Source organism: Oncorhynchus masou, chromosome 23 (assembly GCF_036934945.1).
Source record: "Oncorhynchus masou masou isolate Uvic2021 chromosome 23, UVic_Omas_1.1, whole genome shotgun sequence".
Classification (NCBI taxonomy): Eukaryota; Metazoa; Chordata; class Actinopteri; order Salmoniformes; family Salmonidae; genus Oncorhynchus; species Oncorhynchus masou.
This window is the reverse complement of record NC_088234.1, coordinates 23,174,601-23,189,612: the sequence shown is the minus strand read 5'-3', so window position 1 is coordinate 23,189,612 and position 15,012 is coordinate 23,174,601. Positions and strand designations below refer to the sequence as shown.

The 15,012-nt window shown below is 39.7% G+C and overlaps 1 protein-coding gene across 1 annotated transcript in view; it reads left to right on the top strand.

Annotated features, from left to right (window-relative positions):
* The first annotated feature begins 9,965 nt into the window (after nt 1-9,965).
* LOC135510600 (adhesion G protein-coupled receptor L3-like) overlaps nt 9,966-15,012 on the top strand; it is a 355,347-nt gene continuing 350,300 nt past the window's right edge. The window contains 1 exon segment of the mRNA XM_064931641.1: nt 9,966-10,488. The gene's annotated coding sequence lies outside the window, so the exon portion shown is untranslated.

Here is a 15,012-nt window from a genome sequence, read left to right as displayed (position 1 = left end):
CTGTCAATCAGGGCTGCGGTCAATTCCATTTAAATTCCAGACAATTAAGGAAGTTAACTGAAATTCCAATTTCAAATTCAATTCCAATTCCAATGTTTTTTGAATGTTTTGTTTTATTGAATTTCCACAGCACCCCACAAACAACAGAAACAAAACAAAAACAGCCACTATACAACACATTGCCCAAGGTGATCAACGTGGTTTCCAAATTTCGTGAAACACTTTGAATTTTTCCGTTTTTTTTTTTAAACTTTATAATATGCAACATCTAATGGGATGGAGCTAGATAGTTCATTCCTCCAGTTTGTTATTGAGGGTGATTATGAGGCTTTTGTTACGACTTCTGCCGAAGTCAGCCCCTCTCCCTGTTCGGGCAGCGTTCGGCGGATTAAGTCACCGGATTTCTAGCCATCGCTGCTCCATTTTTCGTATATCCATTTGTCTTGTCTGGTTTCCATACACAGCTGGTTTACATTTCCCCAATGAAGCTATGTGTATTTAACCCTCTGTTTCCCATCATGTGTTGTGTGTAATTGTTTTCATGTTAGGTGGTGTTAGTTTACGCGCTCTACTTTTATGGTCTGTTTTTTTGACTGCGTTTTTTCATGTAGTGCTCTGGTCTTTGGAACTATAATAAATTACACTTGACTTCGCCTCCAATACACCATCCTGACAGCTTTCCAATTGATTGATATAATCTCAGCAAAAAAAAAACTTTTTCAGGACCCTGTCTTTCAAAGATAATTAGTAAAAATCCAAATAACTTCACAGATCTTCATTGCAAAGTGTTTAAACACTGTTTCCCATGCTTGCTCAATGACCCATAAACAATTAATGAACACGCACCTGTGGAACGGTCGACACTAACAGCTTACAGACGGTAGGCAATTAAGGTCACAGTTATGAAAGCTTAGTACACTGAAGTACACTTAGTATACTGGCCTTTCTACTGACTGAAAAACACCCAAAAGAAAGATGCGCAGGGTCCCTGCTCATCTGCGTGAACACGTCTTAGGCATGCTGCAAGGAGGCATGAGGACTGCAGATGTGGCCAGGGAAATAAATTGCAATGTCCATACTGTGAGACACCTAAGACAGCGCTACAGGGAGACAGGACGGGCAGCTGATCGTCCTCGCAATGGCAGACCACGTGTAACAACACCTGCACAGAATCGGTACATCCGAACATCACACCTGCGGGACAGGTACAGGATGGCAACAACAACTGCCCGAGTTACACCAGGAATGCACAATCCCTCCATCAGTGCTCAGACTGTCCACAATAGGCTGAGAGAGGCTGGACTGAGGGCTTGTAGGCCTGTTGTTTGGCAGGTCCTCACCAGACATCACCGGCAACAACGTTGCCTATGGGCACAAACCCACCATCGCAGGACCAGACAGGACTGGCAAAAAGTGCTCTTCACTAATGAGTCGCGGTTTTGTCTTACATGGGGTGATGGTCGGATTCACATTTATCGTCGAAGGAATGAGCGTTACACCGAGGCCTGTACTCTGGAGCGGGATCCATTTGGAGGTGGAGGGTCCGTCATGGTCTGGGGCGGTGTGTCACAGCATCATCGGCCAAAGCTTGTTGTCATTGCAGGCAATCTCAACGCTGTGTGTTACAGGGAAGACATCCTCCTCCCTCATGTGGTACCCTTCCTGCAGGCTCATCCTGACATGACAATGCAACCAGCCAAACTGCTTGTTCTGTGCGTGATTTCCTGCAAGACAGGAATGTCAGTGTTCTGCCATGGCCAGCAAAGAGCCCGGATCTCAATCCCATTAAGCACGTCTGGGACCTGTTGGATCAGAGGGTGAGGGCTAAGGCCGATCCCCACAGAAATGTCCAGGAACTTGGAGGTGCCTTGGTGGAAGAGTGGGGTAGCATCTCACAACAAGAACTGGCAAATCTGGTGCAGGCCATGAGGAGGAGAGGCATTGCAGTACTTAATGCAGTTGGTGGCCACACCAGATACTGATTGCTACCTTAGGTTTTGACCCCCCCTCTTTGTTCAGGGGCACATTATTCCATTTCTGTGGAACTTGTTCAGTTTACGTCTCAGTTGTTGAAACTTGTTATGTTCATACAAATATGTACACATGTTAAGTCTGCTGAAAATAAACGCCGTTGACAGTGAGGACGTTTCTTTTTTTTGCTGAGTTTATATTTATTTGCACTAATTAGACCTAGATTACAAAACGTTCTCTGATATTGATCAACAATGTTTACATTCCCCAACATACATAATCATGGAGATGGATGTATATCAGTTCCTAGACACAATGAAATGATGAATTCTACAGCATCATGTGTCCAATACTAGTAAAATAAATGATAGAGAATGTTCTGGTTCAGATAAATACAGTCAAATGTCATCTGCATAAAATGATATCACATGTTGATCTCCACCAATCTCTATGCCCCAGATTGAACCGTGAGTTCTAATCATTGATGCTAGGGGTTCTGTGGCTGATGAAAATACATAACTAGACAAAGGTCCCTGTTTTGTCCCTCTTGATAACTTAAATGATTCAGAGATCTGTCCATTTGTTTGTAAAGATGCTTTGGTGCATCTTTATACAACAGCTTAATCTAGGAAAAAAAAATACCAGACCTAAACCAAACTTTTTAAAACAGACACCAAATATGCCATTCCACCCTATCACATGCTTTTTTTCAGCATCTGTTGATACTGTCACCATGGGAGCATTCAAGTTCTTATATTGAGGAAAAACAAAAACGGTAGAGATTATCTGAAGACATCCTGTTCTGTATAAAACCTGTTTGATCTGAGTGAATCAACTTTTGTATTACTGTTTCTATGAGAAAAGCCAATAGCTTAGCAATGATTTTGTAATCCACATTCAAGAGTGATACTGGGCAGAAGGATCCACATTACAATGGATCCTTCTCTTTCTTTTTAAGTTGGGTGATTGTAGCCAAACAGAATTGCCGGGGAAGTACATTTTTCTCTAGAGATGCTGTGATCATAATTAACATAGACTTTGGTAATTTGGGACGATGTCCCGTTTTGTAGATTATTGATGGCCTCCAACAATTCACCTGAGGTTATGTTAATATCCAAGTGTATTTATTTTAGTTTACTTTAAAATTTCTAAAACGATCTGAAAGGAAATTGTCTGTATCTTCCTTTAAACTTTTGTTTTTGAATTAATACAGTTTGTGATAAAAAATGTTAAGACAGAGTTGATTTCAGAAGGATCCATTGTTATGTATCAATTGGGGTTTGAATGCTATGGATGGTACGTTCCTCTTCCTCTTTCTTAATTTGCCAATTTTCCCTGCACTTTCACCTTTCTCAACATATTGTTGCTTGGATTTCATGGCAGAAATCTGATTTGGTGCAGATCAGGTGTTTATTGTGTTATATTCAAGCTTCAACTGTTGAAGGGTGTTAGCGTTTCTATTTAAACTGTGTTTTTCTGGATTTTATGTTGTAGTATTTCTCCTTCTTTATGGGTTTTATTTTTCTATTGTAAAGAGTATTCAATGCTTTTCAATGAGAACATTTTTGGAATTGGAATTTGGTTTACTTTCTGAATGAACTGGAATTAAAAAGGGATTGACCCCAACCCTGCTGTCAATATTACTGCCTGTTTGATATTCAACAATGTCATATCTCCCTCTGACATTCATTGAGTTGACATTCAGCTTTAAACAAGGACGTGCCATTTCAAGTGATACACCACATTGCAAATTGATTATGAAATTCTGACTCACTGAGAACACAGGCGTAAATTGATCTGTCCGCGTGGTGTTATGTTAGCCTTCCAGTGTTAGGGTGGGTGTTGCAGTGAGGAGGCAGGCATCATGATGTTCGTGAAGTGTAATTGTTACGTTCCCCAGTTTATGTGTTGTAGTTTGTATGTTTGCATGTGTTTATTTCAGGAAATGGCTTCCTGAAATCCATCAAGCAGCTGATTGGTCGACTACAGGGCTAATTGGAGAGCTGACCCCGCCCCCTCGTCAAGACGCAGCTGTCTCCAATTACCTATACCAGAAGCTATATAAAAGCCAGTGTTCTGTGCAGGAGGAGAGATTTTTTTTTTGCTAGAGGAATTTTGCTGGAAGTAGATTTGCTGGAAGTAGATTTGCTGGAAGTAGATTTGCTAGAAGTAGATTTGCTAGAAGGTCATTGCAGATATTTTGCTAGAGATTTTGCTGGGAGTTCATTGCTGAGAGTTGGTATGTTTAGTGAGTTTTTTGCTCAGATAGAGCTTATTTGACATCCTTTGTTTCTTAGTTTGTTTGCGAAAATTGTTTAATATTGTCAGGACCCGGTTTCGAACCTGGGTCTCCGGAGTGAGAAACAGTCACTTAACCAACTGAGCCACGAATAGACAGCAGAACCCAGAAGATGAGGCAGACACAGCAGTACTTAAGACGGTGTATTTAATAAAGAAAAATCCTAAAATACAAAAAATGGCAAATCCAAAAGGTGGTAGGAAAAACACAAAAAGACCTCAAAAGAAACTCACCAAAAAATAAACAAAAACAAAAAACAGAATACCACAAGAACTTCACCCGGAATCGACAAGAGCACACAGAACACTAGGGCAGGGTGCTAACATACAAACACAGAGCACAGAACTGAGGGAAACAAAGGGTTTAAATACAATCAGGGGAAACGAGACACAGGTGCAAATAATAATGGGGATCAAGGGAAAAACATAGGGACAAAAAGCACAATGGGGACATCTACTGACCAAAACCCGGAACAACCCTGGCCAAATCCTGACAAATATTCTGTTTCATTTGTTCCCAGGGGGGAAGGGGAAGGCACCTAGGGAGTGCTTAGGCAAGAGGCCCGCGGGCATACATATACCCGTAGCATATTCGCTGTCTAGGCACACTAGGTAAGACCTGGGCGGACCACCCCCTTGTATTTTGGTTAGGGCACCAGGTGGTGCTAAATTAGGTAAGTAGTGGGTAGGCAGGTAAGATGGGAGAGGGGGGGGGGCTTTGAGATTTACTTTCTTTGCTTTGGTTCCGTCCAGCCCCTTTTCCCCATATTACCGTGTGAAGGAATAAAGTCCTGGTAAACGGTACCACATTCTGCCTGTTGTCATTCTTTCTTGCACCTACAGTCCATACCTTTTTCACTTCACGGAGATTTAAGTTGTAGCAGGGTGTTGTGTTCCATCTTCATAGAGGCGTGCGTAACAGTAATGCCTTGAGTGAGGGCTTCTATTAGTGGAGAAGCTAATGGCGCCACTCTTACCTATACACTATGTAACACATATTTACAACAAAAATAACAAACAGGAAAACATTCTCAGATAAATGGATGAACAATCAAGCCTCAATCACACCTGCTAGAGCATCCAGTATAACAACCGTACACCCCCCCCCCCTCTCTCATGCAGAGGAATTACAGGCTTTAAATAGGATACCTGGGATACCCTCAACATGGACTATTCCATTTTAGACCAATCATCAATAGTTTTCTGTAGGCATGAAATCACCATTCACACATTCAGGTAATACAATCTCAATGACTAAATACTGTATATAGCCTGCATTTCTATAGTAGTGTTTAACTATGCATAGAACATGTAATAGACCGGCAAACCCTACTCTCCCCCTTGGGATTTAGTAACATTACATTAGGCCTACCCAAAAACACAGGATAATTGGCGTTCCCAAACATTGCTCTGGTTGACACAGCAGAAACAAACATTTCACCTAGTCAATCATGAGGATTCAAAGGTGATTTCTAACCATTTCTAAATCTAGAAAAAGCAAACTCAATACCCAAACCTTTGACAATCGGCACGATATGATAAAGCTCAACCGTTTTGCATGTGAAACCAAGGACTGTCTAGTCTGGCTGACTGCAAACTTGAAGTCTTCCTGACTTCAGAGTCTGAAAAGGAAACTTGATGTTTTTAGGTTTGAAGCTTTGATAATAAAGGGGGCAGTGCTTTTTTTTTACTGATTTGGTTCTTCTCTGTCTCACTCAAACAGCCCCATGGACAGCCACATACAGCCCCCTTCCAACACAGCTGTTGGATTTTCAAATCCAAAGAAGGCGAGTTCTCAACCCCGCAGGAAAAAAATAACGTTTAAGAGAAACAATCAAAGCTTAAGCAAATTTTTCAGCGGATATATTGCACCAACAAACTGGCTCCGGTCCAGACCAGTGTGTCACAGCTCTCGGCAACATTGACAATCTAACACTAACCATGTTTCCATTCAACCATTGTTATGCAAGTAAAGTAGACTGGCTACCTGTTGGATAACAGTATGGTTGTCGGTAGGCCTAAACATACGTAAGACCAGAAAGTAGGGCTAAACAAACTTGATAATTATATAAGGTTCGGTTGCTATTGCTCAAAAGCCTACTATCAAGTAGTGAGAAGGTTACCCAAGGGAGTGGCACAAAGGCCTAACAATCACAACTAGGTTCACTATCTTCACACTGATGTTGAAAATCGAGAAATCAAACAACCCTTTGTAAATAATGCAAAACAACTGCACATTCACACATGTTAACACAATAAGCAGAGGACAACTAAGCTTTAAGTTGCTTCAGCACTTTAAGCATTCAGCACTATTAAAGTGTCAACATTCCACGATGAAATAAAATCCTCTGCTTGCAAGCATGAATGAATGGGAATGTCTGCTACTTTACTTGATTTGCTTCATGTCCCCATAAGCTTTAATTTTCCTAAACAGCTTTATATTTGGCATAGTTTCTCAGCGGCATGTTGAGTTTGTGCATTGAGCTTTTATGGTTCCATGTATCACTTTATGATGTTCAATTATTATGACTACAGTATGTCTCAGGTGCTTAACTGTCTGTGTTGGGTAAACCCCACTGTTGGCAGCTGTATTTGTCAGTAACACACACACACACACACACACACACACACACACATACACATACACATACACATACACATACATACACACACAGAGAATTATACATTGTCCAGTAACTCAATGGCCGTGTTTACAAGTAATAAGAAATTGAAATGTGCCTCTGTCTATTCAATAATGACTCAATAATGGTATCCTCCACCAATGTATCTCACTATTGTGAATCGAGTCACTGAAGCTCCATAGAATCACCATAGCACATAAGGCTGCAAGTGTGCCAGAGGCGGACTGAGTTAGTTACATGATGCAGGACGCATGCCTCTCTTTCCCTCTCAATCTCTCCTGCAATTGGCACCCTATTTCCTATTTACTGCACCACTTCTGGTTAGTGCCCATAGGTCTCTGTTCAATAGTAGTGTACTATAGAATATAGAGCGCCATTTGGGACACAGACTTATATGCTATGGTGTAACGTGCAACCTATACTATTAAACTGTCTTGGTCTAATTTGTGTCTCTGACGTGTGATATTGCAAGATCTCAGACTGTGGTTATTTCCATAAATGGTATTATATTCACATAATTGTGCTTGGAATATGTTGTTGTGGGGGCAGTTTTCATGTACTGTTTAATGCAGTCAAGATGGCAGCAGTATATTATATACAGTATATAGCCACACAGAACTTAGATAGCTACCAGGGTTCTCAAGCACTGGTACAGTAATGACATGCAGCTTTGGTCAGTGCACTTCCTGCAGAAATCCATTTGCATCGGGGGTGCATTGCAAGCAGTGCTGGCTAGAGATAACACTTCATCTTTTCAAATGGAAGCCCTGTTGAAAAATGAACCACTGCCTGCCTGCAGTGCACTAGATCAAGGTGTCCCAGTATACTTAAAAGGAATGTGCTTCACTATCAAGGTCTACACAACACGATATTCAAACATTTGTATGTGATATAGAGCGCTTTTGGTGATTGATTTTGAAACAATACTTTAAAAAAATACATATTTACATGTATTTAGTCCTAAACATTCAGTATAACATTTAAGATATGCAGACCTGTCATTTAACATACATTCATTCATTTAATAATTGATACATTATTTAATTAATTCATAATCTGTGTCAGTACATTTTCCAGTTTGAAAACATTCTCAATCAAACATCAACTATTTATTAGCCCAGAGCTTTATAAGGTGAAAACTAATCATTTTAACTAAGCTTATACCTTATTTATGTTTATTATTATTTGGGGAGGAGGTGGAGATCAGCTTTAATATTGCAGATCGATTGTAGAGTTACCTCTGCTGCAGAGGATACGTTCATTAGAGTTACCAGCCTCATATATTGCAGCCCATCTGGTAAGCACTTAGTCCCACTATCATTTGTTTTTCAACGGGACAATGACCCAACACACCTCCAGGCTGTGTAAAGACTAGATGGCCAAGAAGGAGAGTGATGGAGTGCTGCATCAGATGACCTGACCTCTCCAATCCCCCGACCTCAACCAAATTGAGATGGTTTGGGATGAGTTGGACCACAGAGTGAAGGAAAAGCAGCCAACAAGTGCTCAGCATATGTGGGAATTCCTTCAAGACTGTTGGAAAAGCATTCCAGGTGAAACTGGTTGAGAGAATACCAGGAGTGTGCAACGCTGTCATCAAGGCAAAGGGTGACTACTTTGAAGAATCTCAAACAAAAAATATATTTTGATTTGTTAAACAATTTTTTGGTAACTACATGATCCCATATGTGTTACTTCATAGTTTTGATGTCTTCACTATTATTCTACAATGCAGAAAATAGTAAAAATAAAGAAAAACCCTTGAATCAGTAAGTGTGTCCAAACTTTGACTGGTATTTATATATCTACATACATATTTCTTGAAAAGAAAAACGTTTTCCTTTATTATTTTCCACTAACCCTACCACCCCTCCCCTAACAACACTCAGGCTGCTACTTCCAGCTTATACATACTATATACATTTTACGGACACAATCTATTTTACAATAGTTCTATTTGTTTGTTTTTTGACCTGTCCTTTCTCTACCCTCAACCTCTCTCATCTATTTCTGATGTCCTTCCTCTACCCTCAACCTCTCTCATCTATTTCTGATGTCCATCCAATTTCTATTTGCCATATATTTTTAACTGTGCTGTTTCACAAAGGTTCTGAACCTACAGTATATACATTTTACAGACACAGTATATTTGACATGAGTTATCTTGTTGTTATTAGTCCCACCGTTTAGCTCCATTCAACCCCTCCCACCTATCTCTTCTATTTGCCATGTGATTTTCAACTGTGCTGTGATGTGTCACAAAAGTTCTGAACCTTTCCATTCTCATAGTTTCTACAGATGGTAAATAAAAAAAAAAAATTCTGTTGCTAAAAGTATTATTATATTATTGATCGATTGACGATGACTTTTCAAACCACCCAGTAGTGCTATCTGCAGCATTAGCCATTCTTGGACCTGTGACCAAAAACAAGCTACATATGGACAGTACCAAAAGAAATGATCTAATGACTGTCTCTTCGCAGGAAAATCTGCAGAGCTGGGAAGGTTGTATCTCCCATACATATATATAACATTATATTGGTTGCAATAATTTTGTATAATAATTTAAATGGAAAAATTATACGGTTTGAATCCGGAGTCGTTTTGCGTATCAGTTCACAAACCATGGAATCACTACATCGAAAATCTCTTCCCAACTATTTTTCAATCTATATGGCACAGCTGTCAATTATTTAGTACTTGAATGAAAGTGGTACACTTATATACAGTGTTGCTAGCAGCTGACAGTTAATTCATTTTCACATGTCCACAGCCTTACCAAGCAATTATTGAGAGGTATGTTACTCATAAATATTTCGATTCAGGCCTACAAGCACAGACCTATATTACTTAAACAAATGTAATATGACTTTCACTTGACAGTCAAATACGCATGACACAGGTAGAGGCGTAGGTAGTTGGTTGCATTTTTATCCCATGTTTACTGCTAGGTGGAGCCCGAGTATATTGTGTGAGCGACAATCCAGATCCGAGTTTTGCGTCTCGCCGTTCTCGCATACTACCTTGAGTCAAAGACCGCATTTCTCCCAGGCAGTGCTCCGAAATTGGTTTGTCATATGCGCAGAGAGCAAAGCTTTGGAAGCAAAAAATATATCGAGTTCTTTGCCGTGGAGATTTTCAAACAAGACACATTTATTTGGCATAGCCTACTATTTTTTGCGCTAACGTGTTTCGCCTTTGAGCTTTTACTTTCGGACGTGATGTAGTAGTTACTGCACAAGAGGACGTGTTGTGCGCCACTTCTTTTGAGGGACTGTCATCTGGATACACAAGGAGACCGTTCTTTCTCCAGCAATATCGACAGTACACGGATCATACAGACATGTCCAGCTCTTCTAGCCTACTATCGGACTTTGAGAAAATATAAGTGGAATTATTCGAAATAATTATTTTGAATCGCCCTTCTTTTCCCTCGACCCTCTGAGGAGACTGTTCTGTGCGCAAGACGATATCAATTGTGTTAAGAAAATAAGTGTGAACAATTGTATTACTCACACTTTCAATGGGAGAACTATTTGAAGGGTATCATCGTTTCACCAGTGTCTTCTAAAACACGGTAAGAATATTATGCAAATTCGTAGGCTATACGATTTTGCCTGCATCTTCATCTATATTGTGGTTCGCATATGCACTTCAATTAGCCTACCTGCAGTTTCTCGTATATACAATATTTGCCTGTGTTGGATGTAATGTGTAGGCTAATGAGTTATACTTTCTTATATTTAAGACTTCATTTTTAAGTTAACTTGGCGACGGTGTGTCACGGTTGGTATTCATTGGTTACGCAGTTTGCAATTAATTGCCTTGTCAAGATATCAATAGTTTCTGGTGTCAGTTGCGGTGATTTAAAGAGCGTCACTTAATGAGCGCGTCCTTGCTGCTCTATCCAAATTAGGGAACCAATGTGCACATTTCAAATAGTTTGTTGTATGGTTTATTATAAAGGGAATGGTTGGCACTATGCACCGGCAACGTGCGTTTGTCCGTTTCTGTATTCACAACCCAGCTTTTAGAATATGTTAAAATAATGCGTTACTTAGTCCAGTATGAAGTTGGTGATGAATGAAGTTTATGTAGGGTACCCTTAAACAGCTCAGTCCGTTTTACAATGGGTGCTTGAAACAGTGGTTGTATACAATAGGATGTTCAAGGGAAAACTGCGTATAGAGTAACGGATGAACGGCAATAATTGGAATAGAATGACAATGGATGTTTTTCCACACGTATAATGTTGTCAATTTTGAGTGCCACCATGCAAGTTATGGGAAAACGGACGCACGAACAGACCTGAGGGGACCATCGGCATCGCACGATAAATTAAATATAGGCTAGCATGAGCCACCAGAATTGGTTAGTTGTATGTTTTAATCTCATTCCTTTGCACACAAGACTGCCATATCTGCGACACCCCAGTAGTCCACTGACGTAGGCCATACGCGTTCACACTTATTTACTCATTTAATGTTTTGCTATCTATATACAGTTTTTTTCATAAAGTATTCACACCCCTTGACTTATTCCGCATTGACTGTGTTGTTTTACTAAATTGGATTAAAATGGATTTAATTGTCATTTATTTTTGTCAACGACTCTACACAATGTACTCTGATATCAAAGTCGAAGAAAAAATCTAACGTTTGTAAAAAAATAAATCATGAAAAATACAACACTATCTTGATTAGATAAGTATTCAACCCCCGGAATCAATACATGTTCGAATCACCTTTGGCAGCAATTACAGCTGCATGTCTTTGTGGGTGAGTCTTGAAGAGCTTTCCACATCTGACTTGTGTAACATTTGCCCATTTATTATTTTACAAATTCTTCAAGCTCTGTCAAGTTGATTGTTTATCATTGCTTGACAAACATGTTCAGGTCTTGCCATAGATTCTCAAGCAGATTTAAGTCAAAACTGTAACTCGGCTACTCAGGAACATTCACTATGTTATTGGTAAGCAACTCTAGTGTAGATTTTTGCGTTGTGTTTTAGGTTGTCTTGCTGAAAGGTGAATTCATCTCCCAGTGTCTGGTAGAAGGCAGACAGAACTAGATTTTCTTTTAGGATTTTGCCTTTGCTTAGTTCCATTGCGTTGTACTTTTTATCCTGAAAAACTCCCCAGTTCTTAACAAATACAAGCATACACATAACATGATTCCACCACCACTATGCTTGAAAATATGGAGAGTGATACTAAGTATGTTTGGGGCAAATCCAATACAACACTTTGTATTCAGGACAAAAAGTGAATTGCTTTGCCACATTTTTTGCAGTATTACTTTAGTGCCTTGTTGCAAACAGGATGCATGTTTTGCAATATTCTGATTTGCTACAGTCTTCATTTTTTTAATTGTCATTTAGGTTAGTATTCTGAAGTAATTACAATGTTCCATCCACCCATCAGTTTTCTCCCATCACAGCCATTAAACTCTAACTGTTTTAAAGTCACAATTGACCTCATGCTGGAATCCCTGAGTGGCCTGTATCTTTTGTAGTGACTGGATGTATTGATAAATTATTTGTACGATTAATTTGAATTTATCAGAACTTTTCAACTTCTCTTCTGTCACATTTCAATATACATCTGCCATTTTGTCCTCAATGCCAGATATGAAAGGGAATGGACTAGTGTGTGTGTGTGTGTGTGTGTGTGTGTGTGTGTGTGTGTGTGAAATAAAACATTCCAAATAGGATCAGAGTCTGCAACATTAATTTATTTGTCAAAGTTTTGAATCCTTCTGGTCAGTTCCTCACCAAGGTTTAGTAGGCTTACTACCTAACACTTGTTTGTCTCTGACTTTCCATCTCATCCTCTGTGAAGTGCTCCCAAGGTGGTGACACGTGATTACAGCCATATCTTCAATGTGGTGGGTGTACGGTAAACATGCCCATGACAAAACCTAAACGAGCCATCTACCTTGGACGGTGAAGACCTTGACATCCTCCCCCTAGAGGAATAACGAGAGGACAGTTCATGCTCTGCTTTTTTTGTCTAATTGGATGTCAACCTGTAGTTTACTTTCAGTGCATCTTGTCTTTGCTCATCCAATGCCACGTCGTTCTTCATAATATTTGCTCCACAGCTGTGGGCAGTGTCCCAACGGTGTATGTCTGACAGATATCACTTTTGACTATATTGCTCGATGCTGACCTCACCTTTCCTCTTGTTGTGGTGCAGTACCATTGCAGTGCATTCTGGATGGCTGGCCTAATTCGTTTTAGCCAACCGCTTATGCAGTAAAGTGAATATGTCTGGAAAATTGATAATCCTGGTAGCAAGAGTTGCTCTGTCTGGAAATGACCTTTTACTGCCAGAATATCAAGAAAAAGGAGAGGGTAGATGATGAAGAGGGAGGTGTATATAGCACCTCATAGCTGGTGCAGGGATCTACCTGTGTGCCATCTGGCTTGTGAAAACAACCAGTGGTAACCTTACCCTACAGTCATTACTGCTTTAGGTGTTCTAAGGTCTAGTAGGTGTTTTTTCTTCTCATGAAATCACACTTTATTCGTTGTGGGCTGGAATTCAATCAAACTGGGCCATACTGTACGTATAGATGAATGTTCTGATCAAATCAAACTGCTTATTGTTTTAGATATCTAGGCCTAAATGATCAAGTGGAAAAAAATATTTAATTTGGTTTAATAAGCAGTTGTTTGAATCAATGACACGGTGGATGGTTATCAATGTTTAATTCTTGCAAGGTGGTCCCACCTGTGTTTTACAAGCCAGGCAGATAGCTATTAATCTGGTGCATTGCCAACGTTAAATAACTTTTTTATTGTTTAGCATGGCATTTGCTTATGAATGGTTCGTGAAGCATTATAAAGTTCCTTATAAAGGGTTTGTGAAGGCACACAACACTCCCTTATACCTCCAGTCTGTTTCGTAGCTGGGAGATGTTTATTGAGTACATAGTTTTCACCTAGTTACATTCGTTGTCAATCTGTAAAATGAATGTGTATTGTGTTCTTGTCACAGATTTTTTTTTCTTCAAGGTTTCTTTCCCTCTATTGTTTTGTTGTCTTGACAAATGTTTTTCCTGAGACGTTTCTGACAAAAGCATAACAAATGGTTATATTTCTTAACCTGGCTGACATAGTGAGCTCCAAAAGAATTCCGATAGTGACAAGTGTTTTGGCTCTGTAGTCCTTCACTTTGTATTTGAAATGATACAGATCGATTATTTACCATTCATTTCTAATGGGAACAAAATAATTGGAAACACAACCAAAACAAACAGCAAATGCATCCAACAAATTTGTCACAAGCTTGATGTAGTCATTGCGTGCAATGAATATTTGACCAAATATATTATAGTGGCTTGGAAATAAATGCCATTTTGAAAGGAGGCAAATGGTTAGTAGGAAACCCTTTTGTAGTTTTGATGTCGCCAGATTGACTTTAGATGCCGTGTAACATTGTCTAGCTAGCTAAGATTGAGGGTAGACCGTTAGCATGTTAGCATTGCTTGCTATTTTTGACGAATTTTGCTAGCTAATGACGACATTTCCATCTGTCTAAACTTGGAATTTGACGACATGATAATGATGGCAAAGTTGTTTCCAACTAAATATTTGCCTACGTTAGAGATGTCCTCATATTTCCAGGACACTGTTGTGTAATTTAGACTAAACAGTCGTTAGCCTCCGTCCAGAATGATTGGGCTTATCACGACTTTTGGGCACCACTATGATGCCGCCGGCAGAGGGCGGCTTGAGAATGTTCATAACAATGGCATGACGTGACTGAGTGACAGAGGTGCAAACTATGAATGGCTCCTGCCAGCTCCACTTGAGCTGTGGGGCAGTGAAATGTGGAGGTCTTTATTCAGCATTGTCTCTCTGTATAATGACTCTGTGTGTGTGTATTACTCTCATGATTTAAGCCATCCCTTCTATACGCTATCCCACATTCCAGCTAATGGCGTAAATGTTTTATGATACGGGATAATTTGGTGCCCTCAGTAAAAACACTAGTTTCATCAAAACCAATCCTAACTACTTTCTTAAAGGCCACCATTTCATTCTCAGAGGCTGTGCTGTTTTAGTTTCTCCGTTTTATAATCTTTTTTTGTTGTT